This window comes from Zingiber officinale, chromosome 7B (assembly GCF_018446385.1).
Source record: "Zingiber officinale cultivar Zhangliang chromosome 7B, Zo_v1.1, whole genome shotgun sequence".
Lineage (NCBI taxonomy): Eukaryota > Viridiplantae > Streptophyta > Magnoliopsida > Zingiberales > Zingiberaceae > Zingiber > Zingiber officinale.
In genome coordinates, this window is record NC_055999.1 from 13322588 (window position 1) to 13343154 (window position 20567).

Below are 20567 nucleotides of genomic sequence, written 5' to 3' on the forward strand. Positions count from 1 at the left end.
GTGGTATCAGAGCGAGGTCGCTCTTCATCGGATCAACACCCGTGGGAGCAAAGCTAGAGAATGGATCTCTATGGAGAAGACATCACCTTTCCACCCTTCTATGAATGCGGTGACTTCGCGTATTGGAAGGTAAGGATGAAGTACTTTCTTATGACTAACATAATGAATTGGTTTTGTGTACAAGAAGGTTTTATTCCTCCGGTGGATAAGGAAGGAAAACCACTTGAGAAGAAGGAGTGGACAAGAGAACAAATTCACAAATCCGAAATCAATGAAGAGGTAACGAGAATAATTGAATTTTCATTGCCTTCTAACATCTTGTGTAAGATAGGTTACAACAATGCCAAGGAATTATGGGATAACTTGGCCAAGTTCCTTGAGGGAAGCTCAAATTCAAGCCATGAAGAGGAGCTAAGTGAGCCAAGTAGCTCACATCATGGAGGAGAGGAATTAGAAGTTGAGGGTTACTCAACATCTAAGGACGAAGAGGAGGAGAGTTCTTCTTCAAGTTCGAAGCAAGAAGAAGAAGCTTCTACCTCCGAAAGGGATGAAGAAGAGAGCTCGCATCCACCCTCAACCCTAGGTAACTCAAGCAATTTAAGTTCAATTAAATTACACATTATGTGCTTTGAGTGTAGGGAACATGGACATTACAAGAGTAAGTGTCCGAAGAGGGTAAGAAAGACTCCACCGGCACCAAAGGTCAAGGAAGCCGGAGTCCCAACACGCAAGGGCAAGGAGCACGTGGTGTGCTTCCAATGCAAGCGAAGGGGACATTATCGGAGCCAATGTCCGAGAGGGAGGCAATCTCACAAGGACAAGAGATCGAGCACATGTATAGGGGGAGCTAGGGCAAACCCTAAGGTAATCTCTAAGGCACATTCTTGCAATTCTAGTAGGATGCATGCTAGTAGCCTTATTGCTATTGTCAAGAATGATAAGCATGTTAATTATAGAAATCGATACACATGCTTAGGTGTCAAACATGTGAGCCTGGATAAGGATAACACTAGGAAAGCCAACCCTAGAATTAACTCATCTAAGGCTAAGGAAAATCTAGGTAGAAATCCCAAATCATCTAGACATATGCCTAGGAATACCTCAAAGAAAAATGACAAATTAACACTTGAGGTATTAGAGAGGGAAAATCAAGTCTTGAGGTCAAGACTTGATAATTTAGAAAAGGCTCTTAAAAACATGGAGAAGTCATCTCTAGGGTTTAAGAGTCAAAAACCCAAGTCCAAGGACAAGAAAGGTTTGGGTCACAAACCTAAGTCCCAAGTGGTCAAGCCCACTTATCATAGTGTTCCATTCGATTATGGAACAAAACCTAGGGCTAGGAAGACGATTACCAAGGTCATAAGGGAAGTCACCCCTATAGTTGACCTTGATGAGACCCAAATGACCAAGGCTTTAAAGCCTAAGAGGGTCATTAGGAGGGTTTCTAGGGAAGTTATCCCTAGTGAATATTTAGTGAACCCAATGAGCTCTAATAGGTATTGGGTTCCTAGGAGCATCTTCTCTACCCCATAAATGGGTTAGAGAGTGTCAACTCCAATAAGAAGGGTAGTTAACCCAACTTTGAGGAATTGACACTCAAGGAGCATTTTCAAGGTTTTGTGAACCTTTGAAAATGAAATTGAATTATCATTTACTCCTTGGAAGAGTAAAATGTGCCATTATGGAAAAGAATGATTTTAATTGGCACAATTTGGGAAAATCTAGAGAACTCTCGAGGAAAAATGAAACATGCCAAGTTTTGAGGATAAATTTGATCTTTAAGTGGCATGAATTAATCTAGAGTTCAAGAAGTGTCAAAATTAGGATTTTGGCATTTTAGGGCAATCAAGGGTTAAATTCTAGGTTAGCAAAGTGGTTAAGGATACTTAGATAGGTAATCTAGGTATATTTATTTGTGCTAACTTGCCATGATTGGTTGCCATATGCCATGCCATGACATCATATTTATTTTATTATCATTTGAAATGTCATGATAATGCTTAGGCTAGTTTATATGTCATGCTTTATTTAAGTTTTCAAACTTTATGTCATGACATCATGACATTGGCACATGTTATTATGTATGACATCATTATATGCCATGTCATCATCTTGTGCATTAATGATCAATGAAATTGATTTAAGGATGAAAAACACATTTTGATATTGAGATCAAATTTGTGTTTAGAAAATGCATGAGAACTTAGCCTAAGTTGACCTTAATCCATATCTCACATCAAATTGACTTGAATGTGGTTTGATACACCTTAGATGTATGTGAGATATTAAGATCATGAGTTAGGATCAAGGTGCATAGTCCTTGTACCTAGATGATCCTAATTCAAGAAATTGAGGATCATAGGGAAAGCTTGTGTACAAGTCATGTACATCTAGCCCTAAGATTATGGTCCCAAATTCAAATGGTTTTAAAAGCATTTTAAAATTGATTTGAAAAACCTAGATGAAATTTTCCTAGTGATAGCATTCATCATTGAACATTGTGATACAAAGTTGAGTTAAACTTGAACTATTTCAAAGTTTTTGAACTTTGTATCAAGATTGAAAAATGGAAGTTATTTTCATAGAAAACTATTTTTCCATGATAGTATATGTTATGAGGAATGTATCCTCAAAATTTCACAATTTTTCGAATTTTCTGGAATTTTCTAGGAGTTTCTGAATTTCGGGAAGGAAATTTCAGAAATCTGCCTATCAGAGTCTGGATCGGTCTGGGGACCGATCCAGGTAAGTCCTGATCGGTCTGTGGACCGATCCAGTGAAGCATGGATCGGTCTGCAGACCGATCCAGTAAGAACCAGAGAGCTTGGATCGATCTGGGGACCGATCAGTGCGTGCCAGTTTCTGATTTTCAGCTGTTGGTCTGAAATTTCAGCTGGAAGTTGGGTTTTGTGGATTTCTAAAGTTTTGAAACTCTCCAAGACATTGTTGGTGCAATGGTCAAGGGGGAGTTTTACCTAATTGTCAAGGGGGAGTTGACTTTTAGGGGGAGTTTTTACTCCAAAATACTTTTGAGGATTAGTGATATGGGATTATCACTAAGTTGATTGTTGAGTTTAGTATCAAGGGGGAAATTAAGAGTTTCAATGAAAGGTATGGGACTTTCATTAGGAAGAAACTCTTGACCTTGATACCCTCCTTTTTCTTTTTGATGTGTGTCAAAAAGGGGAGAGCGTTCATTGGAGAATTATTGGAGAACCCAAGTTAGGTTATCGGGTTAACCTAAGCTAGGGGAAGAATGTCAAGGAATGTTCAAGGAAGAACATTGGAATTCTTTTTGATGTGTGTCAAAAAGGGGGAAAATTATTGGAGAACCCAAGTTAGGTTATCGGGTTAACCTAAGGGGAGAATGTCCAGAGAATGTTCAAGGAAAGAACATTGGACATTGGAAGATGGTTGGAAAACCTAAGTTAGGTTATCGGGTTAACCTAACTTGATTTTGGATTTTGTCAAACATCAAAAAGGGGGAGATTGTTGGTGCAACCTTAGGTCAAGGTTGACTTGGTTGACCTGACTCGAGTTGGTCAAGGGTGACTTGACTCGAGTTGTATTTTGATGTTTGACAATGTTTGACGAGAGTAGAAAAGTTGTATTCTGATGTGTTGACAAGAATACAAACTTGGGAGATTGTTGGTGCAACCGTAGGTCAAGGTTGATCTGGTTGACCTGAAAAGTCCAAGCAGGGAGCTTGGCACTGGAAAAGTCCAAGCAGGGAGCTTGGCACGCGAAAAGTCCAAGTATGGAGACTTGGCACGGGAAAAGTCCATGTATGGAGACTTGGCACTGGAAAAGTCCTGGTGAGTGAAGCCAGGCAGTGGGAAAGTCCTAACTGGGATGTTAGGCAGTTGGAAAGTCCTGGTGAGTCCAGGCAGTGAGAAAGTCCTAACTGGGATGTTAGGCAGTTGGAAAGTCCTGGTGAGTGAAGCCAGGCAGTGAGAAAGTCCTAACTGGGATGTTAGGCAGTGGAAATCGTGAGTGAAGCAGGTGAAAGTCCCGTGAGTGAAGCCGGGCAGTGATCCTAAGCGGGATGTTAGGCGGTTGGAAAGTCTGGTGAGTGAAGCCAGTGAGAAAGTCCTAAGCGGGATGTTAGGCGTGGAAATCCTAGTGAGTGAAGCCGGTGAAAGTCCTAGTGAGGCAGGGAAAATCCAGATGGATCAGGGATGATCGGACATCTGGTGTAGAGAAAAGTCCAAGTGGGTCAAAGGGATTGACCGGACACTTGGTGGAGAGTCTTAGCAGGTCAAGGGACTGACCGGATGCTAAGCATGATGTACCAACAGGTCAAGGTTGACCGGATGTTGATTTAGGAGACTTGGGACTTGGTTTGGGCAAAAACCAAGCTCTGGATCGGTCTGCCGACCGATCCAGCGATACGTTTGTGTATCTGATCGATCTGGTGACCGATCAGATAACAAACAGAAGGGTTCTGTAAGACATCTGATCGGTCTGGAGACCGATCAGAAGAGTTGAGCAGAGACACAGCCACCTCTCGTACAGAGAGGTGGGATCGGTCCGGGGACCGATCAGACTGGGGCCTGATCGGTCCCCATGACCGATCTGCAGGAAGCCTGCACAGACAACTCTCTGTAAGCGTTCTGATCGGTCTGGGGACCGATCAGCATAGAGCCTGATCGGTCCTCAGACCGATCAGGGTGATGCCTGATCGGTCCACACACTAGCCGTTGCGACACAACGGCTAGATTCTGTGTCTTCTGTGTCTTCTTCGCAGGTGCAGGTATAAGACCTCTACAGGAGACGAAGAAGAAAACAACTCTCTTCCTCACGACACTGCGATTTGAGCTTTGCTGAGCTCCTCTTTGCTGAAGCTTCGCGTGAGCTTCGTGCTGGTTTTCTAGCTGCTGGCATCCGTGAAGCTGCTGCTTCATCAACGGACTCCAGACGAGAAGGCAAACTTGTTTGTTTTACATTCATATTGTTCTTGCTCTTCTTTGTATCTCCTGTATTGCTTTTGCAAAAGATTGTGGCGAGGTTTCTCCACCCATAAGGAGTTCTTGTTAGCCGGTTTTCCGGGGACTCATCCACCGACGGATTGATAGGCTTCGTCCACCTTACGGACACGCCGAGGAGTAGGAGTTCATCTCCGAACCTCGTTATATGGTTTGTCTTTCTTCTCCTGTTTTCTTTCTACGTTGTATTTCCGCTGCACTAACCTAATCGTAGGAAGAAACGAGAAAGATTGGGGTCGGCTATTCACACCCCCCTCTCTAGCCGTACGAAGGATCCTAACAAGTGGTATCAGAGCGAGGTCGCTCTTCATCGGATCAACACCCGTGGGAGCAAAGCTAGAGAATGGATCTCTATGGAGAAGACATCACCTTTCCACCCTTCTACGAATGCGGTGACTTCGCGTATTGGAAGGTAAGGATGAAGTACTTTCTTATGACTAACATAATGAATTGGTTTTGTGTACAAGAAGGTTTTATTCCTCCGGTGGATAAGGAAGGAAAACCACTTGAGAAGAAGGAGTGGACAAGAGAACAAATTCACAAATCCGAAATCAATGAAGAGGTAACGAGAATAATTGAATTTTCATTGCCTTCTAACATCTTGTGTAAGATAGGTTACAACAATGCCAAGGAATTATGGGATAACTTGGCCAAGTTCCTTGAGGGAAGCTCAAATTCAAGCCATGAAGAGGAGCTAAGTGAGCCAAGTAGCTCACATCATGGAGGAGAGGAATTAGAAGTTGAGGGTTACTCTTTCACTCCATAATTCCTCAACCTTGGGTCTTTCACTCAAACCTTGATTTTTCTTTTTCTTAGGTAAATACCTAACATCCTTAGGATTACTTCCTAGTTGGTTATCTACCTTCTTAGCCCTAGATTGAGTGGTTTTAGCATGAAGTGCCATATGTTTTCCTTTAATGCTATCATGCTTCCTATTTTTGTGGTAAATAGTATTGAAATGATATAAATTAGAACTAGCATGCTTTTTATCATTATTTAAAGGGGTAGACTCAATAAATGATACCTTTCGTTTTACCTTGGAGCCTCCCCCTTGACTTGTGTTTCCTTCTTGAGCCTTGACCGCTTTCTTCCCCTTGGGACATTGACTTCGATAGTGTCCCTTTTGATTGCAAGAGAAGCACACAATGTGCTCCTTGCTCTTCTTTGTTCCGGGAGCGGTCTCTTTGGGTTTCTCCTTGCCCTTTGGTGCCACCTGGCCCTTCTTCTTGGCCAATTTGGGGCACTTGCTCTTGTAGTGCCCATGTTCCCTATACTCAAAACATATAATATGATTTTTATTTTTAATTGAAATATTTATACCTTCATGTGTAGGGATGACATCTTCTCCTTTTGTTCCAGAGGTAGAGGCTTCCTCTTGATTCGATAGTGATGCTCCTCCAATAGATTTGACTCGACTTGTGGAGGTGGAAGCTTCTTCATCCTCTTCTCCTCTTGACCCAGATGTGGAGACTTCTCTTTCTTCTTGATCTGGGGTCAATGAAAGTTGCTCCCCCTCAATCCTAGAGGTGGAGGCTTCTTCATCTTCGTCTTGTATATTGAACAAAGAGTATGCTCCCTCTTTGTCCTTTTCATTGCATTCCTTTGAGGATGAAGCTTCTTGGACTTCTTCTTCTGAAGATGAGAATCTCTCACCTTCGGAATTCTCCTCCTCTTGATCTTGCTCCAATGAGTCACTCTCTTTGGATTTTTCTTGGCTTGATACAGTGGAGAGGATCTCATGAATCATTGCCAATTTGCTCCATAGCTCTTTGGCATCTTCAACATCTCCAATTTGCTCCAAGATGTTGCTTGGCAATAAATTGACCAAAAGCTTGGTCACTTTGTCATTGGCCTCACATCTTTGGATTTATTCTTGGCTCCACTTACTCCTCTTGAGAACTTTGACCTTTGAATTTCTTGGAGCCTTGAACCCTTCCATGAGAGCAAATCATTGCTCTATCTCCATCATCAAGAAGTTTTCATTGTGAATGGTGGAGGCACCCTTGTATCGAATCCAAGTCCATCTTGGAATTCCATCTTGAAGTTGAGCTTGATGATGAAGTCTTTGACTTGATAGAATTTGCTCCAACTTCTTCTCCCTCTAGCTGTAACGACCCAAGTTTTTTTTTTTTAAACATATATATAATGCATAACTTGCGGCATCACTTCTCTTACTTCCATAATGGTTCCTTACTTCAAATAAAATTACATAGACGATTTGAAAGAAAACCTAACTACATGCGGAATTAATCTAGAAGGCCTTCGGGTTGTACTGCCCTTGTTCTGAGTTGGCTCACTAGTCAATGCCTCCTATCCCATTCATCTCACTGTCTGAAAAAAGATATAAAGTGTGAGTCGAGAGACTCAGCATGTTCAAAACAATATTATACATTAGTTAGCGTCTATAATCTAGTGTACCAAGGGAAACCACATCAAAGGTAAATTAGGTCTTACTTACTGGCACCTCATGGACATGAGCGTAGACGTCTACTTAGGCATACAAGCATAAACATAAACCTAAGCATGTACGTAAGCTAAGTATACAATAGACACAACCAGGAGCATGTATATAAACATAGACATAAGCATACTAGTTAGCATAAATGTACATACTATGGATGAACAGAAGCATAAGCATAAGCATGTAATTAAACTAAGCATAAAATAGATATAATCATGAGCATGTATATAAACATAGGCATAAGCATACTAGCTGACATAAACGTACATACTATGGATAAACAGAGGCATAAGCATGTAAAGAAGCTAAACATGGAAAAGATCATAATCACATAGAGTTAGTGAGCTCCCGGGCTAAGGGCACCGGTCACACTCAACTACATAGTTTGGTGAGCTCCCGGGCTAAGGACATCGGTCACACTCTACCACATAAGATTGGTGAGCTCCCGGATTGGTGAGCTCCCGGGCTAAGGACACCGGTCACACTCTACCACATAAGATTAGCGAGCTCCCGGACTAAGGACACCGGTCACACTCGGCCACGTAGATTGGGTGAGCTCCCCAGGCTTAGGTCCCCAGTTCATAACTTACCCCATAATAAGATTTGACAAGCTCCTCGGGCTTAGGTCCCCGGATCATAACTTGGTAAGTTTCCCGGACTTAGGTCCCCGAATCATAACTTGGTAAGCTCCCCGGGCTTAGGTCCCCGGATCATAACTCGGTAAGCTCCCCGGGCTTAGGTCCCCAGTTCATCACTTAACCTATAACATAAACATGAACATAACATAAACATGTCTGCAAACTCAACCACGATCATTACATATGCATGGGCTTAAACATAAACATGTGCAAAAACATGACAAGATCATTACATGAGCATGGGCATAATCAAGACATGCACCTAATATAAACTTGACCACATCATAAGTATGGATATTAACATAAATATGTATATGAACATGATTACTATGCAAGCATGGAACATAGGCATAAACATAAGCAAGTTCATGTGTATATGAACATGATTACTATGCAAGCATGGAACATAGGCATAAACATAAGCAAGTTCATTTCATGAGCATTTAAAACATATGCATAAATGTAAGGAAGTTCATTCCATGAGCATTTAGTTATCATGATAGAAGAAATATATGTCTAACTAAACTGATTTCAATCTTATCTAACTAGAATTTGAAAGTACATTTAGCAGGTAAAGTTGTCATGATAAAGAGTAAGAATAAACACAAGCACACTAAAATGAAATTCCAAAATCCTACATATAGCCTGCCAAATTACCATAACGTGAAGCAAGACTAAACACAAATATACTAAATTAAATTTCTGAACCATACATTCAATATACGGCATGCATGCATGCAACATGGTTGTCCGTAACTTTTAAAACCTTTTCAAAAAATATTTACATTCAACTTGTATTTGGCATTCTCATAATCGATAGAATGCATGAACAATAAAATTATAATCTGATCATTAAAACATGACATACATGCTTAAAAAAAACACAACTTAAAACTCAACCTTTTTCTCTCATACGTACCTACATGCAACATTTCCATAGTTCATAGCATGTATGATCATCATAAACATAACTAATACATACATGATCATTAAACATGACGTGCATGCTCAAACAAAACTACAACTTATAGCCCATCTTTTTATCTCATATATATGTTCTTGCATGCAACATTTTCATATTCCATAATATGCATATTCTCATATTCCATAATATGCATGCCCAACAAAACATTATCAATACATACACGATTATTAAAGCATGGCATACTTGCTAAAAAAAAACACAACTTATTGGAAAATGCGAACTAGAAACATTAAAAGGTTCTCATCCTTATGTTCCAAAGCATAGGAGCGCACAAGGAAAAATAAAGGTGGAAAACTTCCTACGAGATATAATGAAGCAACACCAATCTTAAGCCTGCCACCCTATTAATATTATAAAGGCATTTAACAATTAACCTCAATGGCAATATGATCAATCACATGACAAATACTCTGATCCTTGTGTTCCAAAGCATGAGAATGCACAAGAAAACATAAAGTAGGAAAACCCTGAAATACACAAGACATATAAACTAAACTAAAATAATAACATAGTTGAGAGCATGCCTTAAATACTTAGCTCCTAAATCCTTGTCTTCCGTTGAAGCTCTAGCACCGGTAGAGAAACAAAAAGGGGATGGGAAACCTTCTTAGGGTCGGTGGCAACCTCTAAGGTGAAGCTTTTGAGGGTAAAGTTTAAATAGAAGTAAGAGCATAGGACATTTTCTGCCTTCTTATATGCTAAGTCATTAATTTTATTAATTTTATACATATTTATATCCATATGCTAATTTCATATTTATATATATATATATATATATATATATATATATATAATCCATATATATATATATGGTAATATATTTAATTCATATTATAATTTCTTAATACTAAGTCATTAATTTTATTTTTGAATCAAATTATATATTTCCATATACTAATTTCATATATATAAATATCCATGTATATATCACATATATATGGTAATATATTTAATTCATATATAGTTTCTTAATAATCATTAATTTGATATTGAATCATATTATATATATATATATATATATCCATATCTTCAATTAAAATCTACTATATATATTTTATAATTTTCCTATTTCCATTATTTATACTATATAGTTTATATTTCCTATATACATCCATGGTTATATAGATTTTTATATAAAAATTAAGTCGGTCAATTTAATATAATTTTATATGGATATCCATATATATAATATAGATATATAATTCATATATTATATGATTAAAATTTCTTAATCGTTATTTACACTATATTTGTTACACGTTACCTACATAATATATTATAATCTTATATATCTATATATATATATATATATATATATATATATATATATATATATATATATATATATATATATATATATATATATATATATATATATATATATATTTCTATTCTTATTTAAATTATAGGGTTTCTATTATATATATTATTTATACTTTCTTTCTATATACAATACACGCTACATAAAATTTTAGTCTTGTATTTATTTTTTTTATTCTTATTTAATTATATATTCTATATTATATTTAATATATTATATTATTTTCTTAATTTGATTGATCTAAATTCCATAATTAAAGGTTAACTTGATTAATCCTAACTAACTCATCTATTTAAATTTATAATTCTTAATAAAATATGAATTCTAATTAAATTTCAATTACTCAAATAAATATCCTTAATTAAATAACTTCAAAAATCTAATTAAATTACAATTAATCCAATATATCTCCTTAATTAGATAAATTCAAATTCTAATTAAATTATAATTTAACCCAATAAATCTCATTAATTAATTAAGTGGTTTCGGACACTACACTAGCTCTTTTCCCTTTCCGGCGATGATTCCGGTGAAGAGCAACCTTGTTCTGATACCACTTGTTAGGACCGAATGTGGAGCTAGAGGGGGGGGGGGGGGTGAATAGCTCGGTGCGCTCGTCGTGCTCTTCGTTGCTTGTTTCTTCAAAGATGTGCAGCGGAAAATACAAAGAAAACAAACACAACGCTAACACTAAGGATTTACTTGGTATCCACCTCAAGAAGAGGTGACTAATCCAAGGATCCACACACTCATGCACCCTCCACTATGAAAAATACTCCTTTATGGTAACTACCAAAGGCGGAGAAGCCCTACAAGTTCACACTACAAGAAGAAAGGGAAAGGGAACAAAATACAAGAAAAAGCTTACAAGTTGGCACAAGAGAAACCCTAACCCTAGCTTTCTTCTTCAGTTGTAGATCCGCCTCTTGACTTAGAAAAACCTCCAAGAACCTTCAAGAACTGGCGATCTGAACTTTGTGGAGAAGCTGTGGAGTTGCTGTGAAGATCTGAAATGAAATTTGGAAGATCTGCCGAAGGAATCAAATGCCTGCAGCTAAATATGATGCCAACGGTCGGATCCCGATCGATTGGATTGCTCCCAAATGATCGGGGAGGCTTTGGATCGATCGACCGATTGATCCAGAGTGCCTCTGTGCTCTCAAGAATTGCTTGGATTGATCGGCTGATCGATCCAAGGCTTATCGTGTGAAATCGGACTTCTCAATCGATCCACAGATCGATTGGGGGCTCTGGATCGATCGGCCAATCGATCCAGAGCTGTTCTGTTCATGCGACACTTCTCCCCAATCGATCCACTGATCGATTGGGAGAAGGCTTGTCGCAGGAACTCTCCCAATCGATCGGCCGATCGATTGGGCATGAGCCAATCGATCGGCTGATCAATCCAGCCCTTGTTTTTCTTGTTTTGCCCAAAAACAAGTCCAAAGTCCCCTAAATCAACATCCGGTCAACTATGACATGTTGGTACATCATGCCTAGCATCCGGTCATCCTTGACCTGCTAGAACTCGCTCACCAAGTGTCCGGTCAATCCCTTTGACCCACTTGGACTTTTCTCCTCGTGCCAAGTATCCGGTCAATTCCTTTGACCTACTTAGACTTTCCAACACCAGATGTCCGATCAGCCTTGATCCATCTGGATTTCCTCATGCCTGGCTTCACTTACCAGGACTTCCTTCTGCCTAGCTTCACTCACTAGGTCTTTCACCTGGCTTCACTCACCAGGATTTCCTTCTGCCTAGCTTCACTCACTAGGTCTTTTCATCTGCCTGGCTTCACTCACCAGGACTTTCACCTAGCTTCACTCACTAGGACTTTCCATCTGCCTGACTTGACTTACCAGGACTTCCACCTAGCTTTACTCACTAGGATTTCCCATTGCCTAACTTCCCAGTTAAGACTTTCATCTGGCTTCACTCACCAGGATCTTCCCGTCAAGTATCCAGTCAACCTTGACCTACTTGACTCTCCTTCACACATGAACAATTGCACCTGCAATTTTCATGTATTGTCAAACATCGAAACCACAACATCAAGACTCGAGCTTGACTCAATTCAAGCTCAGTCAACACGGTCAACCTTGACCTGGGGAATATTGCACCAATAACAGAGACATTCTGTTCTTGTGAACAGTGTTATCAGTCGACTGATACACTATTTCAGCCAAAAATAACATTTCAACCCCAAGTTTAGAAATGCACCAAAAATTTCAAAGACCTCTAAAAATTTTTAAATTTTGTGGAGAGGTCTATTTTACTAATGTCTACTTGGGAAAAATATATACAAAAATATATTTATCACAAATCCCTAAGATAGATACAAAATCCAAAATTAGCTAAATGATTCAATTCAACCTTAACCTAAAGTTCTAGTTTTGACTTTCTCTTGCTGTATCTGCCCATACTAAACCATAATGTATCCCTTGAATTAGTTTATATAACATCTATACATTTAAAATCAATTTTCATGGAATATAAATTAAATTTCATATTTCCTTGCATGAAACTCAACCCAATTGTGTCAATTTCCTAGGTTTGAGACTCAAGTCTGTCTCCAAACCACTTTGACATATTTGATGACTCATCTTGAGTCCCAAGCATAGTCCGCTTGAGATCCATTTACCATAGGTCCCAAAGACTCTTTGAGCTTCTCCTAGAGCTCTTAACCTTAGTCACCTCCCTAGGTGACTCATTTACTATGGCTAGGCCACTTCGGTGCACCTCGGATGACACTTGATCTACAAACCTTATCTTATCTTCTTAACCTTAGACACCTTGTTTTTGGTTAATTTTTTCTTTTCCTTAACCTTGAACACCTCATCCTTTTCATAATTATATGTCACTCTAGCATATTCCTTCTTATTGGTCTTGGATGACTCTCCCTTGCCATTATCATTTGTCATCCTAGCATATGATTTTTCCTTGGCCTTGGAGGAACCCAATTTGACATTTTTGGGTCTTTGAACACCCAAACACATGTCAAGTCCTTTAGGTTCAATAATGAACTTATCTAGGACTTTCTCTAACCTATCAAGTTTTTCCCTTAAAGCTTGATTTTTCAATTCTAGGTTTTTAACCCTAGATCAACATGTCAATCATGGATATTCCTAGATATATCCTTTGTAGGCATGTGTCTCTCCTTCTTGGGATTAATGTCTAGGTTTTCACCCACTTTCCTTCCCTTAGATAAAGAGGTTTATGTTTTATTAAGTCTAACCTTAGTACATGATTTCCTAAGGTTATCTGCCGTGTTAATCCTATTCTTATCATTATGCCAAAATCCATAATTATGCATAAATACATAATTCCCATTTTCCCTAACAAGCATGTAGGAATTTGAACTTAAATTAAACTTTAAAATAGGAATTACCTTCTCTTTTGTCTTTGGAGCTCCCCCTTGACTTGATCTCCTTTTCTTCTCCCATTTCTTCAAGTTCATCATTTCTTGAGCTCTCCTCTCCTTGGGCATAGTGTGGTAGTGACCATACTCACCACACGTAAAGCATCTAATATGTTTCTTCTCCTTCTTCTTCCTATAACTCACATTAGTTTCTAAATTAACTTTAGTGAGTTAAGGGTTTATCTCCTTTACCTTATTGAGTGAATGACACCTACTCTTGTAGTTCCCCATCTTACCACACTCAAAGCATTGGATATGGCTCTTCTCACTCTTCTTGGTAGTTGAGGTTGAAGGTTGAGCTTCCAAGACCTCCTCATCCTTGGGTTGTTATTCTTCTTCTTCCTTCAAAGATGTGGATGATTCTACATCCTCTTCTCATGAAGATGTGGATGCCACTTCCTCATCTTCCTTCTCCTCCTCAGATGTTGAGCGCTCCTTAACGTCCGATTGGTCCTTCCCTTGGATCAATGAACCCTTCTCCTTGGGCTCCTCCACTCCTTGTTGTTGTGTAGGGTTCTTATAAAGAGCAACTACCTTGCTCCATAAGTCATGAGCACACTTGTACTCACCTACATGAGATACCACATTAGAAGATAATAAATTTATTAAAATTCTTGTTACCTCCTTATCGACCTCCAATCGTAGCCTTTGCTCTTTGGTCCAATACCGAGGTTGGAGATGCTTCCCTTTTTTGTCCGTTGGAGTCTTGAATGGTTCTTCCAAAGTTATCCAATGGTTCCACTCCATTTGGAATCATGTCTCCAACTACGTCCTCCAATAACTAAAGTCGTCTCGATCGTACTGAGGTGGGATCCGGATATCCCATCCTAGTGTTCCTTCTGACTCTATCTTGTTCTTCCTCTAGCCGCTCTCTTGGCGATTAGTCCAACAAGAGCTCACCTAGATCTGATACCATTTGTTCAGACCTTAACGTCTACTACAGGGGGGTGAATAGCTTCTCACCCAAATCATTGCTTCCTAAAATGGTTAGTATATACAGCGAAATATAAAAATAAATACTAACAAGAGAAAGCAAACCTAACACTTTGATTTAACATTGTTCGGAGATAGAGCTTCTACTCTACGGCTGTCTGTAAGGTGGATAATCCCGATCTGTCGGTGGATGAATTCTCAGAGAACTTCTGGCTAGCTCATGTAGTTCTTTATGGGTGGAGAAACCTCACCACAACTCGTGCAAGACCACACTAGATCACTTGAGCACTTATAGACTCTAATTAGGGTTAACCACCACTAATTTTGTTACCTTACTCAAGCATCCCGAGCTCCATTAAATAGAGCTCAGATGGAAACATCCAAGTAATGTTTCCTCCACTAGTCAATTGTCATACTTACCAACTGAACGGCTTTCGTGCACTTTGACTGTTATAGGCCAATGACTCGATACCAGTCGACTGATGAAAATACCAGTCGATTGCTACAGTAATGCTACAGTAACATTGGAATTTTATCCTGAGTACAATCTCACATGCACTCGTCCTTGTTCGCACAACCTAGACCTAGCCTCCTCCATCAGCCTTGTATCCCTCAGATGTCTCCCTATCCTTCACGCCTTGTTTTCTGGAGCTTCCATCGGCCTTGTTATTATTGTCGGGTCTTCCTTTTCCAAGAGGTTGTGCCTTCGAGACTTTATCCATTACCAAGTCACACTTTAACTTACATTGCCAAGACTATATGCTTGGACTTACACCGCTAAAACTCACCCTTAGACTCTCCTTGTTGTACCTGTATTTTGCACACTCGCCCAAACATTAAAACCTAGGGTACCCAGATTGCTCTGACAGTTCCTTGCTAACTTTTATCCTTTCATTATCATCAAAACTCCCTTGTAGACCTTCATCACCCCACTTACTAATTTGTAATTATAACCAATATCATCCAGTGTGCCTAGTGAGATCAAATTCTTCCTTAGATTTGGTATGTGTTTAACATCAAATAAAGTTTTAATCATACCATCAAATATCTTGATTATAATATTCCCCATATCAATGACTCTACAAGACGCATCACTTCCCATCAACATTGAACCAAAATCTACGACCCTATAGGTGTCACTTTATTCTTTGTTTGAAGTCATGTGATATGAATATGCTGAGTCTAACATCCATGCATCTATCAGCTGGTTTGGACTCTATATAACTGATAGTATATCTCCATCACCGCTCTTTGAATTTGCTTTTTCAACTATGTTTATAGACTTTGCCGAACTACCTTTATTTTCTGTAACATGTTTCTTTATCTCTGGATAATCTCTCTTCATATAATCTTTACCTTCATACTTGTAGCACGTGATCACCTTCTTTCTTCTTGACTTAAAAAGGGCCTTGTTGTCATTGCCCAATCCATACCGAGATGCGTTCCTACCACACTTTTGGTTGCTATTTACTACAAGTCCTTCTCCTTGAAAAACTTCATTGCTATTACCATAAGTCCATCAACTGGTCCAGACTCTACATAACTGATAGCATATCTTCATTATCGCTCTTTAAATTTTCTTTTTCAACTATGTTTGCAGACTTTACTGAACTACCTTTATTTTCTGTAATATATTTCTTTATGTCTAGACAATATCTCTTCATATAACCTTTGCTTCTATACTTGTAGCACGTGATCACCTTTTTTCTTCTTGACTTAAAAAGGGTCTTATTGTCGTTGCCCAATCTATGCTGAGATGCTCTCCTACCACGTTTTTTGTTGTTATTTACCACAAGTCCTTCTCCTTGAAAAACTTCATTGCTTGTTTTCTTCCTTTGATAAAAACCTAGCAATGCACCTATGATCTATTCTAATTTAAGAGTTTCCTTACCCCCACATTAAAATATAACCAAATTCTCGTACATACGAGATGAAGGTAGAGAATTCAACAAAATCAACACCTTTTCTTTGTCTTTGATCTTCATATCAACCCATTTTAGATCGCTCATAATATAGTTGAATATGTTAATGTACTAGCTCAGATCGGTTCACTCTGTCATCTTCAGCTCGAATAATTTCTTCTTAAGATGTACTTGTCTGTTAATGACTTTGACATGTACTAGCTTTTCATCTTTTGTCAAATTGCTACTGATAACTCCTCGTCCATGACATGATACAACACATCATCTGTAAGACAACACATGATTGTTGTCATTGCCTTCGCTTGAAGTTCTTCCCAATCTGATTTTTCTATGCTTTCCGATTTCATTTTTCCTAACTCCTTCACCCTGTCTTGTTATACCAATAAGTGCTTGACCCTTATCTGCCATAATCCAATGTTTTCGGTTCTGTGAAACTTTACCATATCAAACTTCTCAAAAATCATCCCCGACATGTTGAAGAAATTCGTTAAAATCTCGCTCAGAACCCAATTGTTATGCAAAGAAGGGGGCAACACCTCTCAACCTCTAATGTGGAAGAAGAGGACGAGAGAAAGAGATAGCGCAGAGCTACGAGACAAAGACACACAAGAAAGATCAAACACGAGGAAGAAGAAGAAGAATAAGGGAAAAAAGAAGAGTTATCATTATTTCATAAAATGACTGAAGCTTTATTAAAATTCTCTCTACACAAGAGAATAACATTTAATGATTTTCATAATACAATATGTTTATAATTATTCCTATAAATAGTGTCTAAACTAGATATTCGGTAAAACTGCAATATAATTATGTTATGAAAAACTATAACCAAATTCTGTTATGAAAAATCGTAATAGAATTCTGTTACAAAAAAACCTTAATAGATTTTTCTTCATGACATCCCTCATTTTGTCCTTCATTCAGATATGAGCCACCTATCAACACCTTACACCTAGATTTGGGGTGCAAGGAAGTTACCCTCCATTTCCTTTTCTTTCCTTCACTCCTTTCCCTTTCTATTAATGAACCTCCCTCACTCAATCTAAACAGAGACTAAATAGTAGGGATGACAATGGTTCGGGTTCGGATCATATTCCATATCCTCCGTTCCCAAACCCATCCGGTATCGATCAATTTTCAACACTAGTTTTTTAGAACTGGTCAAATGACTGCTCTTATAGCTTGAATCGATTTTATAGAAACCGTTGATATATATCATGGGTTGCAGCGGTTCACATAACCGACCCTAAGTTAGACAATTTGTAGTTGCCAAATGTGGCTGCTACATGATATCATTATTAGAAGCGGTTTGTGACTACGACAAAAGGCATATTGTAGGATCAATTTCTAAAACCACTTCTACAATTGTAATGAGAACATTTAGAAATAGTATGTAACCACGACAAAAATTAGGTCAGAAAAAACCCTTAAATATTCATTTTGTGGGTCGATTGCATCCCTATTTCTCTAATCTTCACTATGGGAAAAATTATGTTTACTAGCGAAAATATTCCGTCTAAATTGAATTTGGCCGGTAAATAAAAGATTTACCTGCCAAATTTTACTTTGGCTAGTAAATAATTTTAATTGCCGGCAAAAATTTACTTGGCAGACAATTTTAATTTATTACTGACATAAGTTTAATATGACCAGTAATGTGTAATTTTTTACCTATCAAAATTAGATTTGTCAGATAATATTTAATTTTTTTTCTGACAAAAATTTGATTTGGCTAGTAATATTTAATTTTTTACTAGCCAAATCTATTAGATTTAGACCATAATATTTAATTTTCTTCATATCATTTTCTTTCTTTTTCTATTTTTATTCTCCTTAAAAATTTTCCCCGACCCTCTTCAACGTATGACCCATCTCACACAACCTTTCCTCTCCTCTATTCCCGTCAAAAAACCCCATCTTCTTCGTCTATTCACACCAAGAAGCTCTAAATCTCCGTTAATCCTCCGTTCTAACAAGGTATAGTCATTCCTTGCATTTGTCACTCGCTCCATTCTTTGGTTTCTGAATGCTCCTTTTAATTTGATGAATATCCTTTTGTCGTTGTGCCTTCTGTGCACTTATTTGAATGAACAACAAGAAAGTCCTTGGTTGGGATCCTAAGGTTTAGGGTTCTAGAAGGCTTAGTGTACTTACCTGTGATTTTTTTTTAATATGCAACTCCTCTCTTCACAGTGTGAGTTCAAATCGTAACAAGGAGTAGGAATGACACTTTCCTCTGAATTCGATGGGAAATATGACATCCGACCCGAATGAAGGAGAATACGAAGGGCAATTTTAGACCCGATTATATTAATCAGGTATGGGTATGGAGACGGATGTGATAAAATCCTACCCATACTCTATATATATATATATATATATATATATATAAACTTCATTTTTTTATTGAAAAAGAAAAAACTTTAACTCGCTTCCTGCCTTGAAAAAGAAACTTAGTTTGACTCTTTATCTGGTCACCAACACATATCTCATCTTCTTTTGCATGAGAAATGCTCACATGATCAACGGAGCACTAGATAAGGATGAACATATAAATGCATTGATTTTTTTTTTTTTTAAAAAAAAGAGAATGGTAGGTATTAATAGGATGATGGGTAGTATATGGATACCCGATCCTCCGATAGGTATGAGGATGAGTATCAAAGTTAAATTCTCGATGGATATGGGGATGTGTATGAGTATGAGTATGGATATAATAAATGGAGATAGGTACAAAGGAGATGAAATCCTACTCAGATCCTATCTATTGTCATCCTTAACAAGGAGCAACGACACCGAGAGACCCCAAGAATCCAGAGTTTCTTCTTCCTCTCTGCATCGAAGAAAATCGTAAGTGCAATTTCTTTTCATTTATATTATATATTAGTATATTACTTTGTTGTTTTTGATTTAATGTGCATTTCTTTCACAAACAAAATAAATGTCATAAAAACAATAGTGAAATTATAAGATGACGTATTCATCCTTAATGTATCTTAATTGATATTAGATAAAGCTCAAATTGAATACTTATCTAGTTAAAATTTAAAATAAGAATATCAATTAATGTCAAGTAAGAATAAATTTAATCCTTATGAACTCAAATAACACTTAATTTATACTTATATGAAAAGAAAGTAATCTATGAACATTTTATTATGTCTTCTTTTAATTAGGACTAGTAAGTAAATTTTATTTATCTGTTTATGGTATATCTTAACCAAGAATAACAACCATAGTTAAATATTGAATTAATGTATTTTGTTGATTTGAAGAGTAAAAGATTATGAGATTTATTGTTTTACTAGTTACCATGAATTGATCTTTTGTAGATAGATCCAAATTTTGCATTTTTATTTTTATCTCTTATGCTTTTAAAAAAAATGTGGAATCGCCACATCAACGACCTCCATAGAGACAGTCCCACGGATATGTAGGGAGGTAAATGCAATCTCTTATGCTTTTAAGTTATTAGTGATTGTAGGTGAAATTTTATTCTTTCATCTGGGAAAAATGGAAAATAAACATTTTTTCAAGTTTATTTCTCAGTATTCTTCATATTTTATTAAACTTTTTTTTTGATAGACTTTACTAGAACTTCAAAGCATGAGGGAACTCAATCTACAGAAGTGCATGAAGATGCATATCGATTATAATTTCTTAACATTTTTTATTTATTTATGGTGGTTAAAGTTATTACAATTATATGATATTAATTATATTTTTTGTGTAGTGATGTTTTTGGACCGAACATTCTAGCCAAGTTCGTTGTTTAGGTGCTAGTGCACTTCCTAGCCAAGTTTTCCCTGAGTTGTGTAAGCGCTCAATCTATACGCCAAGTTATCACTCGAATTCAAATATGACAACTGAATTCAAGGAGATGCAAGCAAAATTAAAAGAAAT